We start from the raw sequence: 16002 nt of genomic DNA on the forward strand, positions 1-16002 counted from the left end.
AAAACAACATTTCCCATGGATTATAACTTTACAAAATGAAATGCTGCACATCTAGGCACAGGTCTCTATATATTTGTGGGGAAACAGATTTTATTATATAGCTGTATCACAGATATTGTGTCCTAAGCTACTAAAAAACAACCGAAAACTGAAATGTGTTTTAAACACCTTTATCTAACACCAAGGTAAATTCTGTAGCCTTACAGCATAAATAGTGTAACAGAGGTAGCATCTAATATACAGCCATATCACTCAGGGTACTGAATGTAAAAAGGAGGTGCTAGCATCCAAACTACAATCAATGGATGTAAACAATGTAGGCAGAGGGTACGAATGAGTCCAAGCCAGCCATCAGCTAGATTTAGTGCTGATATGCTGTGCTGCCCGTGCACTGGCCCAGTAATCAGGAAGCCTCAACCCTCACCACCAGCACCAGTGAGGGGCGTGCACATTGGGAATAATAACATGTGCACACACAGTAAAGTATAATTTCCCTTAAGAGCACACAGAGATCACAGTCAGTCTGGGGCTGGTTTCTCCCTTTCTCTACAGATCTCCAATAAGACTCGACACTTGCACAGCTATAGGGTTCAGATCTCACCCGAGTAGTCAAGCCAAAACCTCCAGCACCCTCTCTGTCCAACCAGTACTTCGTGTCCCTGCCCAAGTAGCTGACTCACACATTATTTGAAATTTGGTTTATATGCAAATGCACAGACACTCCTGGGGAAGGCTGGTACAGGTTCTCCAGCTATACCCCTCCTGCCAGGCTATAAGGTGGTAATCACTGCCACCAACTACTCTTATCAGCTACTAATAAGGCCCTTCCCAAAGGGTGACCAGTTTCACTGTGTAATATTACTATTATCTAAATAATAATTGTAAGCCTGGGCTAAGGATATTATGGACTGGCTTAGTACAGTATCACTAAATACATGTAAGTACTCTAGAGCTTAAATTATCTCTACACAAAACAGCCACAGTTGAAAGGTTTGAAAATATTTAATAATAAATAATAAAACCACAAGACAATACTTATTACTTCAACACAATGACATTACAGAGTTCAGAAATCACAGGAAAATGTTTAAAACAATACTAGACTAATCTGGCTATTTCTATCTGTCTCTAAGAGAAATCACTGTTCACAATTCTACTTACATACAGAGGAAACAAGTGCTGGTGAGTGGATGCTCTTCAGACAAAATCCAAAATGATCTCTTTTCTTTCTGTCCTTAAACTGATAACACAGTACTTCTGAGTCATTTCAGATTACATCATTCTTAACACTTCTGATTTAGTTTCCCAGGCTAACAGAAACTCAGAATTTACATTTCTTTTTGTAATCTGCACCTGCAGGAAGCCAAAGCAATATAAGACATTTTACATGTAAAACCTTTAATAATTACCTTTTAAATTAAAAAAAAATGAAATAATTTCTTAGTCCAGACAGCCTGTCTCCGAGCTGGAGATCAGTCATAAAATGCTTGACTTATCAGCTTTGTTCCAGCAGGGTGCACTGTGGTTACATTTTTGAAGCTCAGTACAACAATATAGTTTAATCCTAACATATAGTTCTCTTTACATTTGTAGAACAAGCTTGTGGATTACATTAATATTTGCAATGACATAGAATTATTTACAAACTTTATCTAGCTAGGCTGGCAGCCTTCACATATGCTAACTGTGATACAGATGACACTGCATACATACATACATACATACAGGAGATAACTCTCCAATATTGGGTCTATTTCCATGGAAGGCACTACTCTGAACCTTTTCTCCTGACAGTTCCAATTGCTAATGGAGGTGTCTACATAGTCCTTATACTATGAAAAAGTGCCACACCTGATGAAGATATGACCTCACCCCCCATCTTTAATAAGGGCTTTTGTGCTGTTTGTCACAAGTAAAGTATTTAGCAAGGTTGCCTTATTGCAAGTTATGGAGAAGTTGGGCTCATGAAATCTTTGTATCCTGCTATTATGGGTCCTGAGATGTTTACAATACTGCTATTGCATTTTCTTCACATTGATGCCTATTTGCCAAGACAAATGGCAGCAATAACTGCACTTAGCATCTGTTTCCTATTTCTACAGGGCTTTCCTTTTTTTCATTATGTTTTTTTCCAGTGGTACATGGGCCCATTGATTGCCTGATAGTGAGGATCATCCTCAGACCTGTTGGAGGGGAACCCTCATCCAAACAGACAGAAAGACAGACAGGCAACAAGGATGCTTATGCGCTTGCCACTATACATGCAATAAAAGTATTTTTGTGGTAAGGCCCTAACCCCTCTCCTGATAATGATTTGCATACCTTAACACTGTAGGGACTACACATAATCCCTCATGTCTTTGCATATTGGGTGCTTCACATGCAAGGACTTTCAAGTGGCTTAAGAGATACCTCTAACATGATTAGTTCTACCTGGACTCTTTCTTAAGTTGATTCAACATCTACCTTGAGGACTATGCACAACATGCTAGATAAGATGATATAAACACAGTTAGCTGACCCATATACCATGCTTAGTTTCAGAGACCCATATATTAGTCTGAGACCTATGGATTTGCTCCTGTATTTTTTATTATGTATTTTTCTGTTAGACTATTATTTATGCTGCTGATGATGTTATTATACTAGCTCAAATGGGCATAGCCATACTGCTGTGTCTCAAAGGAAAAAAACACAGATTTTAACACCTTGAAATCATTATCTCAGTTAAAACTTACCTTTAACCCTGGAAAAAGGAAGAAATGTCCTATGGACCATATCCTTAATTCACATTGGCCTGCTCCTGTTGAAGAGCTTGCCCTTGCTATCTCAGTAACATATTTATACCTCTTGGCTCTCCAGTCCAGACACTTAGCTTTAGTGAAATATCACCCTTTCTTTGATTAGCATTTCAAAACTATATTAAGTGTTTCCCATTGGACAAATTGAAGAGAAGAGTACAGTGAAGCATATACCCTGCAGCTGTCATTTATCTGTTGTTTCTCAGTGTAATAAATAGTATTCTACATGTAATTTTACAGTGTCATTGAAAATGTGGGATGCTGCCTACAATAATGGCCGTCAGTGATCCTTAACAATAGTGCTTAGAACTGCCTTGACCTGTACTGATTAGATTCCTTTAGAGGGAGCTAAGAGTTTTAGCTAATGGGCAGTCAGTATAAGGATTCTTTGATTCACATGCACCATCTATCCAGACTGAATTATTATGGCTATATCTCCTTCTTGCTGTAATTCTCAGAGTGTGACACTTTCGGTATTTTCAGTGTGCATAACAATTTTGGAGTTTCTCTCTTTAGGTTGCCTTGGCTTTAGGTATGAAAATACATTATATTATAATCTAATGCATTTGCTTTCAAGATCACCTTTAGAAACCATTTTGGTTTTTATTTTTTCTGTAAATGAAGTTAGCTCAGAGGACTAAGGCAATGTGCTGCTGTATATGTTCTGGAGCACAGGGTTTGATCTCTTCCAGCTCCATTTGCCTACAGTGTAACTTTGAGGAAGTAACTTAATCAGACAGTCCTTCCATGCCATCAGTGAAGAGGGGGCTCACTGTTCTTGGCTGGCTGCACTGCTGTCAAAGAGATGGAGTATTTCTTAATGATATATTGTATCTGACCATTTACATAGCATAACTGCTAACCATTGTCAATACAGTTGATGTAGTCTCAGTTATACTTTTTCCATTTGTGAATACACCAACTACTGCAGTTTTTATGTTGTTGCCAGTTATCTGCATCATATTGTCCCATAATGTGTCTCAAAACAGACAAGTTGCGCCTACTGTACTTACCTTGTAATGAAAGTTGTACTTATTTTGTTACAAAAGACTTAAATGCATAATGTTATGTCATATTATTGGTATGAACGTCTAAGAGAAGGTTGTGGTCAGCACGATATGTGCTATCGTGCATATGACTGATATTTGTTTACAGTGAGTAGGAAGTAGTGGTCTTCTTTCACATTGTTGTTTCATAAGTTATTAGAACAGTTCATTTGTCTTTTACATTGTAGATGCATTTCTTCAGTGATGTCTCATTCAGCATTGTCTGACTATTCATGCACAGATGGCACATTAAGTATATAACACATTGCATGCATGACTTACGGTCCCTGAAAAATATGTTCCAGAGGCAAACAGAGAAAATTATTTTGCTGTTTTGCATTGTAGAGATATGTGTCAAGCACTGCAAAGATATTTACACTGCACAGATTGTCACACTTTGAGAATGACAGCCATTGAAAATATACTACAGAAAATATTTTGCAGATAACTCTCAATACAGACCGTTTTGGGATCTATGCATATTCCTGTCTTAAAGACCATTTTGACTCGCATAGGACTGGCTAGTTTTTACTTTCAATGTATTTCTAGTGAGAAATCTAAATCAACAGTAATGGATGTGTGTGTGTGTGTGTGTGTGTGTGTGTGTGTGTGTGTGTGTGTGTGTGTGTGTGTGTGTGTGTGTGTGTGTGTGTGTGCGTGGGTGCGCATGCGTCATTTCTTTCTTTGAGCACTTTAACATGCAATAGCAAGTAATAAACTGAAAAAGAAGCTTTCAACACTTATATACTGTAGACGGCACAAACAAATTCTACAGAAAAAAAATCAAGCATTTTGCAGTGTCATTCATTGTGATATGCAAATATATTTCCAAATTATTAACTTACAGGAACATAGAACTTTACATTTCTACTCACTGTAACAGTCTGTTTTTTTTTTTTTTGTGAAAGAGGGTTTATTGAATTGTTTGTCTGATAAACAGTGTTAACTGAGTAATAAAACTCTTGCCATGTACTGTTGGGGCAGGGAAAAGAGGACATCACTCTCTTTGACATCATCATCCTCATCATCATCAAAGTTCCACCCAGAAAAGCCATATTGTATATACCACTGTGGGGCTAGAAAGCAAATGGTGCCTCTGGGTATCCTTCATTATAGATAAACATTCTGTTTTGGAGATAAAAATTATACTGTCATTGTAGGGTATAGTCATACTGAAACTGTAGCACCAAATGGGCACATATCATATGAGAACCAAAATAAACACCTCAGCCGAGTAAAGCACCCTTGTACCAACAGTGGTAACGAGAAAATGAAAAGCAAATCCAAGGGTACACCAATGGCTAGAAAATCCAGTATATTCACATAAAAATAAACTCTTTATTAGAACCAACAATGCCTAGGACAGTAAGCGCTTTCATGTTGTATCAACGCTTCTTCAGACTTCAATAGCACTCAATGAATTCCATGCCTTAAATACTAGAATCATTCAACATCTACAGACAATTAATTCATTAGTTAATAATATAGATTTAAAGTGCTAGTGCTCATTACTAAAAAATGTATAAACTACTATAATAAAAAGTACATGAATTAAAAAATATATAAAAAACATATAAAAAACACACATCAGCATGAGCACTTTCAGTGTTTAAATGCCTTAGCTGCCAAGAATGGTTTTAAAGTAAACATATCATATGAGACTGACCCCATACAAAATTAATTTTGAACACTGTCCTATGCAAGAGAAATGGAGCAAAACTATTTTCCTCTCAATTTGATTGGAGATGCTTGAAATGTATACATGGAAATGGAGAGTTCAGATTACTGGACTATGATAAATTGAAAAAAAAAATCTTTTGTCTAGAACAAGTATTTCTCCAAAAAATGCAGACTACTAAATTTCACAATTGGACCTTTAATGCCAGTAAGACAATAATATCTCAAATATATATAATCTTAAACATGTTGGCCTGGATTAATGAGCACCAGCTCTTCATGCTAAACACGTGCCCAACGACTGTGCAGTTTACAGTTTAGAAAACAATGGTACATGCCATGGATGGATGAAAAATAAGGATTAGCAGCATAATTATACTAATGACTGCATAATCAGCCATGGTGTATGCTAATGAAGCAAAACAAATCTTGGCTGTGTGATTCAGAAATGTATAAACCTTTAATATATGTTATGGGTTGCTGCAGCCATTGAAACTTTGCAACAGGACAGGATATTTTCAGTAGAAGCAGTAAATGTGTGTGATCAACATGTTATGAAAAAATAGTACAATACCTAAACAGAAGTAAGCAGTAGGTAAAAATCAGTGATACCTATACAGAAATATCATTATCAATAGTGGATATATCCATAACATACATGGGGGAATACAGACAGTTATATTTATGGAGCGACATAATATGAGCATGCAATCTGTGAGTAACATCAGAGAATCAAGGCAGTGTGATATACAATGCAAGTGATGTAATATTCTATATGCATTACCCTCCCAAAATATATAAACTACAGAAGGAAACAAACAATAACAGATACAAGAATATACACCTACTAAGCAGAAAAAAATCAAAAGCAGACAAATAGTGATCAGTGTAAGACAAGCATACATAACTTATTCAAGTTAGTGGCAATCTAACTTTTCTTTTAAGCTTTTGTTATAATAATACTACAGAACTCTGTGCACATAAATGTGTGTGTTTCCTGACCTTCATGAAATACATCAGATGACTTCAACAGAATTGTTGAAACACTGCAGGTATACAGCCATTATTGCAATTATTTATCAACATACAAAAAGAATCAAGTATTTCTGTTGAAAATACATTTCTTGAAAAATCTCCAATAATAGCCCTGTAGTAATAATCAAAACTGTTGTCACTATTTTGTTTAGCAGGACTTAGGAAACTAGACAGTCTTCCCCACCCCAATGGAAGTTCTACAGCTATGTTAATTGGATCTCAGCTCATTATCATTTATGAATCAATCTGCGGGAAGTGCTGAGAAGGTGAATATACTGTTGGTACTACATTATTTACACAAGCTTGAGGAGTACAAATGGAGGGATTACAAGAGTTTTGGCTAGATAATGCTTGCAGATGTGCCTCATAAGCAGTACACGTTGAGAAAGCATGTCAGGCAAGATCCCTCATAAAATCCTCCAAAGCTAGTTACGAAAATAAAATTGCCAAAGATTCCAAAGACAACCACAAGGCATTCTATAACTATGTCAAGAATCTAAATGGCAATGCTCAGATCTGCTTTGAGCTAAAACAGAATGGCATTAAATATACTGATCCCAAGGATATTGCCAATATCGTGGCAGATCGATTCAGTGCCAACTTCACCCCCCCTTCTCACCCCCTAAATGGCCCATCTCAATACCGGAGGATTGCCAAATTCTGGTAATAACGGCCACACAGGTAAAAAATGCACTCTCCAAAGCTAAGAATACAGCATCCATGGGACCAGTTGACATCTCAGGCTGTGTACTACATGAACTACAATATGAACTGGCACCGCACTTAAGTGTCATGTTTAATCATAGCTTCACCTCAGGTTTCGTGCCCACTGAGTGGCACTGAGCTGCAGTTATCCCACTCCACAAGGGGGGATCCACCTTGGATCCTGGAAACTACCGTCCCATCAGTCTGACAAGCCTTATCTGCAAGGCCATGGAGTGTATTATCATGGAACTTATAAACAAACTATTACACGAACCACAAACTACAAAAATAAATCCAGGAGCACAAAGGCAAGCAAGCGGACAACTGGATATAATAAAATAAATAAAATAAATAAGAATTTATTGGTGAATAGTAAATAAAACAATAAATTCTTATTTATTTTATTATATCCAGTTGTCTGCTTGATTGCCTTTGTGCTCCTGAACTTATAAACAAAGACATTGGCAACCTTTAAACACTGAACCCCACCCAGTTTGGGTTTGTGAAGGGCCGATCTTGTCTCCTGAACCTGATTGACTTCTTTGAATCAGTCTCCAGAGCCATGAACAAGGGTAAGGCGGTCCACACAGCCTATCTAGACCTTGCCAAAGCCTTTGACACCATCCCCCACTCTGGAATCATAGATAAACTTACTAAGCTGAGCATTAATCCCTACATCACCCAATGGGTTGCTAACTGGTTTACTGATAGAACCCAGATTGTAAAAGTAGCCGACGCCAAATCCAGCTCCAGATAAGTGACAAGTGGAGTATCTCAGGGTTCAGTCCTGGGACTGCTCTTGTTTGGCATCTACTTCTCTGAAGTACAGGTCAATACTAAGGGACTCTGGCTAACAAAGTTCGCAGATGACTGCAAACTGGGAGCCATTACTGAATCTGCAAATGATGTGGATACTCTACAAAAGGGCCTTACAGAAACAAATGCTTGGTGCCAGAGCCATGGGCTCAAGCTCAATGCCAAGAAATGTATAGTTATCCCCTTTGGGAAAAAACATGTATCCATGAATTACCATATAGGTGGCAGTACACTAAACATCGAAAGTGTGATAAGAGACCTAGGGACACAGGTGGACAGTGGTCTCACCTTCGATAACCACATCGCCACAACAGTCAGGAAATCCTTCTATGTGGCACACCTCATCACTAAGGGCTTTTCATCCAGAAAAAAGGAGGTCATTGTCCCACTGTACTCATCCCTCATTAGACCCATTATAGAATACAATGCCCCATTTGGTATGTACCTCTCAAGACATCTGCAACAACTGTAAAGGCCACAGAAATACCTCACTAAAAGAATCACAGGCCTAAAGCAGATGCCCTATGCTGACTGCCTTAAAAAACTCCAGCTATACTCTGTCGCATATCATCTACTCAGAGGCGATCTCTGGTTAACATACAAGGCCATGTCAAACCCAGAGCTGTTGGACATGGTACACTTAATCCCACTCCCTTAGAGCCACACGCTCCAGGGATCTAAACCTTGTCATCACAATAAACAAAACATGCTGGAGGGATAGGTTCCTGACCCAAAGACTCCCCAGACTCTGGAAAAGATTGCCCATACATGTCAAGCAGTGTGCCTCTTTGGCCCTCTTCAAAGGGAACCTTGACGATTGGATGGGAGAAAGGAAATTCACCCCGGGGATCATGTCAGTCGCCCAGCTAGACAGGGGTTCAAGGAAGTAAATAGTGTGGGAAGAAATAGCCAGGGAATTGTTATGGCTAGGCTTGTATAGGCCCTAGGGCTGATAGCCTAGTACCAACCTATGAACCTATGAACATAAAAGTCTTAGATATATATTTTATGTTATATTTACTTAGTATTGAATGGTAATTATAAAGACATACATCTGGAGTGTTTCTCCCCGGTCATCCGCTGAAAATTGGCTTTGTTCCAAGTTGGAGTTTCCCAGTAAACAAATAGGTTCATAGGTTCATAGGTAGGTACTAGGCTATTAGCCCTAGGGCCTATATAAGCCTAGCCAAAAGGGTACCCTGGCTTTCACCACCCAAGAAAATTATTTTCCTGTGCCCTTGTCGAGCAGAGCCACAGAAGTAATCCCTGGGGTGAATTTCCTATTTTCCATCCAATCATCAAGATTTTTCTTGAAGAGTGTGATGAGGTGTGCCACGTAGAAGGATTTCCTGACTACTGTGGTGATGTGATTATCAAAGAAGAGACTACTGTCTACCTGTGTCCCAAGGTCTCTTATCATACTTTCGGTGTTAAGTAGACTACCACCTATGTGGTAGTTCATGGGTACAGAGTTTTCACCAAAGGGGATGACAATGCACTATTTGGCATTGTGCTTAAGGCCATGGTTTTGACACCAGGCATCTGTCTCAGTGAGGCCCTTTTGCAGGATGTCCACATCATTAGGAGTTTTCGATTATGGCTCCTAGTTTGCAGTCATCTGTGAACTTAGTTAGTTAAAGACCTTCTGTGTTGGCCTGTACTTCAGAGAAGTAGATACCAAACAGAAGAGGACCCAGGACTGAACCCCGTGGTATTCCACTTGTCACTGGTCTGAAGTTGGATTTAGAGTCTGCTACTTTCACAGCGTGGGTTCTGTCAGTGAGCCAGTTGGCAACCTATCTTGTGACATAGGGATTTATATCTAGTTTAGTGAGTTTATTTATAATTCCAGAGTGGGGGATGGTGTTGAAAGCCTTGGCAAGATCTAGATAGACTTCTTTGAAGCGGTCACAGTCTATCAGATTTAGGAGACATGATCTGCCTTTTACAAACCTGAACAGGGTGGGGTCCAGAGTATGGAGATTACCAATGTCTTTGTTTATAAGTTCCATGAATGTACATTCCATGGCCTTGCAGACCAGGCTCCTCAGGCTAATGGGGCAGTAGTTCCCAGGGTCCATAGTGGCTCCCCCTTTGTGGAGTGGGATAACAGTCACTGTGCACCATTCATTGGGCACAAAGCCTGAGGTGAGGCTATGATTAAACATGGTACTTAGGTAGGGTGCCAGATCGTTCTGTAGTTTGTGTAGAACGCAGCCTGGGATGTTGTCAGGTCCCATGGATGCTGTGTTCTTGGCTTTGGAGAGTGTGTTTTTTACCTGTGCAGCTGTGATTACAGGAACTTTGTATTCTTCCAGTATAGAGATTGGTCCTTTAGGGGGTGAGAGGTGGGTAAAGTTAGCACTGAAACTATCTGCCAGGATGTTGGCAATATCAGTTGGGCCTGTATATTTAGTGCCATTGTGCTGTAACTCAGAGCAGATCTGAGTCTTGCCATTGAGATTCTTGACATAGCTATAGAATGCTTTGTGGTTGTCTTTAGAATCAGTGGCAATTTTGTTTTCATAACTAGCTTTGGAGGATTGTATGAGGGATCTCAGCTTCTTACTGAGGCTGAGAAGGGAGTTCCTCCAATCATGGGATTTTACTCTTTTTTGCAACAGTTTCTTTCTTCTGTTGTAAAGTTTGTTTATGACAGAAGGACCACCAGATTGGCTTCCTTTTTTTGGAGGATAGCATCTTGGTTCTGTTAAGGATAGCACGATCCGTGCACTCGTGTAAGTGCTTATAAAGTGTATAAGTGCTTATAAAGTGTGTTAAATAAATAATTGTGATGCACATATATGTCAACATGGGTCTTCTACACATGATCAAAATTTCATTTGTCTGAAATTCATTTGACTGAGCCCATAACATTGAAAATTCAAAATACTGAAAACTCACTTGACTGAAACTCATAAGACTGAAAGCTTGATAATGCTAATCAACATACTGAATTGGAAACTATAGATATGCACACATACAACACCAATGACTAACTCTCTACCCTCTTAACAGAAACTGGACGATATAAAACCAAACTAGGTGGGGGGCTATGCCACCCACAAACCCGAATGTGGGGGGGTTTGCCCACCCCACTACCCCCCTAACTACATATACTAACTCCATGATCGTAGTACAGTGGGGAAAAGGGCATATACCTTTTACTTACCTTACAGTAGTCTACATGCTGCCACTACTATATTTTGAAATTTAGCATCGTTAAGGTTTCAGTCTTATGAGTTTCATTCAAGTAAGTTTTCATTATTTTGAATTTTCAATGTTATGGTATTAGTCAAATAAATTTCAGTCAAATGAAATTTCGATCATGTGTAGGTTCATAGGTTCATAGGTTCATACTAGGCTATCTGCCCTGGGGCAATTATAAGCCTAGCCTGATTCTGTATGGCTTACGCCACCCCTTGATTTGAGTATACTGTGCCCTTTTTAAGGTTTAGTTTGCTGTGCCTCTGTCTAATAGTGACACGGGAGTAATCCCTGGGACAAACCTACGATCCCCCATCCACTTATCGAGATTCTTCTTGAAGAGATTCAGTGAGGTGCTCTGCCTCACATGAACTGGAATTCTATTCCAGAGCGAAGGGAGCCTCTGGGTTATGAACCTGTCCCTCCAGCAAGTTCTATTTATTTCTGTGCTGAGGTTCAAGTCCCTCGAGCATGTGGCTCTAAGGGATTTAGATTTACTGAGGTGGAGCATGTCCATTAATTCTGGATTTGACATAGCTTTGTATGTCAGGCATAGATCGCCTCAAGTAGGCGGTATGCAACTGAGTAGAGCTGGAGTTTTTTAACCGAGCAGTATATCGGCATCTGTTTGAGACCCTTGATCCTCTTGGTGAGATACTTTTGGGGTCTTTCTAATTGCTGCAGGTGTCAGGTAAGGTACATCCCAAAAGGGCATTGTATTCTATGATGGGCCTGATGAGGGATGAATAAAGGGGCACGATTACCTCTCTTGATCTAGATGTGAAACCCTTCGTGATGAGGTGGGCTATGTAGAAGGTCTTTCTAACCACTTTGGCAATGTGGTTTTCAAAGGAGAGATTGCTATCAACTTGGGTCCCCAGGTCCCTAATAACTTTCTCTGTACTTAATGGGTTTCCGCCTATGTGGTAATTTGTGTGCACATTGTTTTTGCCAAAGGGTATGACTATACATTTTTTGGCATTTAGCTTTAAACCATGGTGCTGGCACCAGTTATCTGTCTCTGTGAGACCTTTTTGAAGGATGTTTGTGTCAGCTGGAGAGTTGATTATGGCGCCTTGTTTGCAGTCATCTGCAAACTTGGTGAGCCATAGTCCTCCCACGTTTGCCTGTACCTCGGAAAAGTATATATCGAACAAGAGTGGTCCCAGGACAGAACCCTGTGGGACACCACTTGTGACCGGTTTTGAGTCTGACATGGCTCCAGCAACTCTCACTCTGTGGGTTCTGTCTTTGAGCCAGTTTGCGACCCATCTTGTGACATAGGGGTTTATATTTAAGCTGGATAGATTATCTATGATGCCCGAGTGGGGTATTGTGTCAAATGCCTTTGCAAGGTCCAGATAGGCTGTGTGGACTACCTTCCCTTCATCTATGGCTTTGGTGACTGTTTCAAAGAAGTCAACCAGGTTCAAAAGACAGGATCTGCCCTTGACAAAGCCGAACTGGGTAGGATCTAATGTCTGTAGGTCCCCAATGTCTTTGTTTATGAGCTCCATGATGATCCTCTCCATAGCCTTGCAGACTAAGCTAGTCAGGCTTATGGGGCGATAGTTTCCAGGGTCCGTGAGGCTCCACCTTTGTGGAGTGGGACCACTGTTGCTGCACGCCATTCTGTGGGCACATATCCTGTAGTGAGGCTGAGATTGTATAGCTGTTTTATTTGAGGATTAGTTCCTCTTGTAGTTCATGTAGGATGCAACCTGGGACACCATCTGGTCCCATGGAAGCAGTGTTTTTTGCTTTGGAGAGGGCAGTCTTCACCTGAGCATCTGAGATGTTTGAGAGGCAGCCCTCTGCCGGGATAGATACTTGCTCTTTTGGGGGGGGGTTGGGAAGTTTGCACTGAACCTGTCTGCCAGGATATTGGCGATGTCTGTGGGTTCAGTGTATTTTTTTTCATTTAGAATCAACTCAGAACAAGTCTGGGAGTTGCATCCCAGGTTTCTAACATAACTGAAAAAAGCCTTATGATTGTCTTTGGTGTCCTGTGCAATTTTTCTCTCGAAGATGGCCTTGGAGGATTTTATGAGGGATCGTAATTTTTTGCTAGTATTGATCAGAGATGCCTTCCCTATTAGGGATTTTGCTCTATCATGTAGTAGCTTCCTCCTTCTGTTGTACACTTTATTTATGGCAGGGGTCCACCCGACTGGACGCCTGCCTTTGGATGATTGGGTCTTGGTTTTGTTTGGGATAGCATGATCCATGCATTCCTGGAGATGTCCGTAGAATGCATTTATATAGGATTCTGCAGTTTGGGCTGTAGTTTCCACTGGCCCCGGGGCCTTGAAGGATTCCACTTCAGTTTTGAGAAGTGAGAAGTTCGCTTTTGAGAAGTTTTTCACTGTGGTTTTCTGGGCTGGGGGTGGGGTCGGATGTGGACATCCAGTGAAATTAATTTATGGTCTGATCTTATCAATGAGGGATATACTTCTGGTGTGGAGCATAGAGTCCCCATGTTGGTAATGATCAGGTCTAGTATGTTGTCCCCTCTTGTGGGGGTGGTGACTAGTTGTTCCATAGCATTTGAGTTTATAATTTCCAAGAATCTTTGGGCTAAGGTGCTGGGGCTTGAGTAGTGCTTCCAGTCAATGTTTGGGTAGTTGAAGTCACCCAGTATAATGGTGTTCGGAGAGATCTTCATGTTCTCCAGTGTTTTCAGGAAAGCCGAATGGGATTCCTGACTTTGAGATGGTGGTCTGTAGGATGCTATAAACTGAAAAGCAGTCTTGCCCATTGTTAGTTGCACATGGATGGTCTCCGATACTTTGTGCAATGCCACTATCCTGGATATCCTTGATAAATATGGAAACTCCCCCTCCTTTTGTGGTTCGGTCCGGGTTTTGGGGCCGAAAAGCATGATATGAGGTATAGCCTGGTAGTGCTGGGGTGCTCTCTGGAGCCTTGAACCAGGTTTCTGTCACTGCACAGATATCGATGTTCTCCATACTGAGGAGAGCTTCGAGTGCGTGCATCTTGAGGTTAAGACTTCTGGCGTTTAGCAGCATCACCCTTAGTTTCTTGTTCCTTGTGCTGTCTATGGGGGTGGGTTTGACTTTTGAGCCTTGCCTAAAAAAGGCACTATGGGGTGGCAAGAGCCTTTGCCAATATCCGAAAGCCCAGTGGTGATAGGTGCAAGCCGTCCCTAGCGAAGCAACGTGGCTTGTCGAGCATGTCATCCCAGGCTGACAGACACTGGATCCCCTTTGAATGACACCAAAATTTTAGCCAATTGTTAAAATCGATCATTTTGTCTTCGTACTGTGGCATCATTCTAGGTGAGGATAAGATGCTGCTCAAGGTCAGGGTCATACCGGCCTGGGCTATATGATCAGAGAGCTCCTCTATGTCTCTTTTCATGTAGTCCAGGGAGGTACGTCTCAGGTCATTCACACCAGCATGTACAATGACTGAGTCATATTTGTAATTGCTTTGGAGTGACCTGAGTGCTTGCGTTATGTGGCAGATCCTAGCACCCGACAGGCAGCTCACTGTGACCTTCTCTTTATTCAGCCTGGTGAGCGGGATGTCAGTATGTCTGACAATAGAGTCACCTATAACAAGAGTATCGGGTGTGTTATTCAGCCTTAAGGGCTGTGGCTGCTTGGCACACTGACATTGTGGGTTATGTGTTGTGTGTGTTTTGTTTTGAGGTAGTGTTTGCTTGGATGTCTGCTTTGGAGGTCTCTGTTGCTTAGGTAGATTTTTATTTAGAGCCTCCAGTATGTTTTTGTGTATTTATGTGTTTGGTTCGCTGATGTGGTGGGACTATGTGATACTGGAATTGTGTTGTGTGAGGTTACCTTCTCCTCCTGACTGGTTACACCAGTTTTGAGATGAGAGAGCACAGCCTCCAGTTTGGCTAAATAGTTGCATCTCTCACATATATTTGAACCTGTTTGGAGGAGGAGAGGGTTGTCCGTGTACATGAGACAGTTGTAACATTGCCTCAAAATTCCCAGATTCACCAGCTGGACTGGAGAGGAAACCATTGACTGACCTTTGGACATGCTAGAGTAATAGGGAAACTGAATTTAAGACAGACCAATAGAGGACAGGGTAATCGTAGAGAGTATAAGAGTAAGTAGTGCTTATGGTTTAATAGTGATAACTTGTAGGATTACTTAATTGGACCAGTGAAGGGCCTTAGAATGAGAATATGGTGTTTAAATTGAGAGATAGAGCAGTTCTAAGGGAAAAAGTGAAGAGCAGACTTTGTGGAGCCAGGAATAGTTTAAACCCAATTAGGCGGCACTGCCCGCTGTTGCGCTATGCTCAAAAACACGCAAAACCATGCAAAAGAGGGTTTTAAGAGAGGAAGATGGAGGAGTTTTGGAATTGACTCAGAATGGCCAATAAAACTACAGTTTCAAGTCAGTAACCACTCCCACAGGGGCAGGCAGGCTGCTCAATGTTTTTCACTGCCACTGATCAACAGAGAGACTTTCCTTTAGCCCAAGCAAAAAATGGCCTCACAGAAACTTACAAACAGTTCAAGAACAGCAAGCCTGTAACTGAACTTTTTTAAATCTCAGAAAAGTGGGAAAAAAGCAAGATTTTTTTTTTGTTTTTCAGAGATAGCAGAGGTTAACAAGTATCAGCAAGTTATAACAGTGCAGTAAATGACCCCACACAAGAGTGCTAGGCCAAAGACAGATAAAATGCAAGTTTTGAGAAAAAAACGATTTTAAAAA

Source organism: Protopterus annectens, chromosome 3.part0 (genome assembly GCF_019279795.1).
Source record: "Protopterus annectens isolate FY-2018-M chromosome 3.part0, PAN1.0, whole genome shotgun sequence".
Lineage (NCBI taxonomy): Eukaryota > Metazoa > Chordata > Ceratodontiformes > Protopteridae > Protopterus > Protopterus annectens.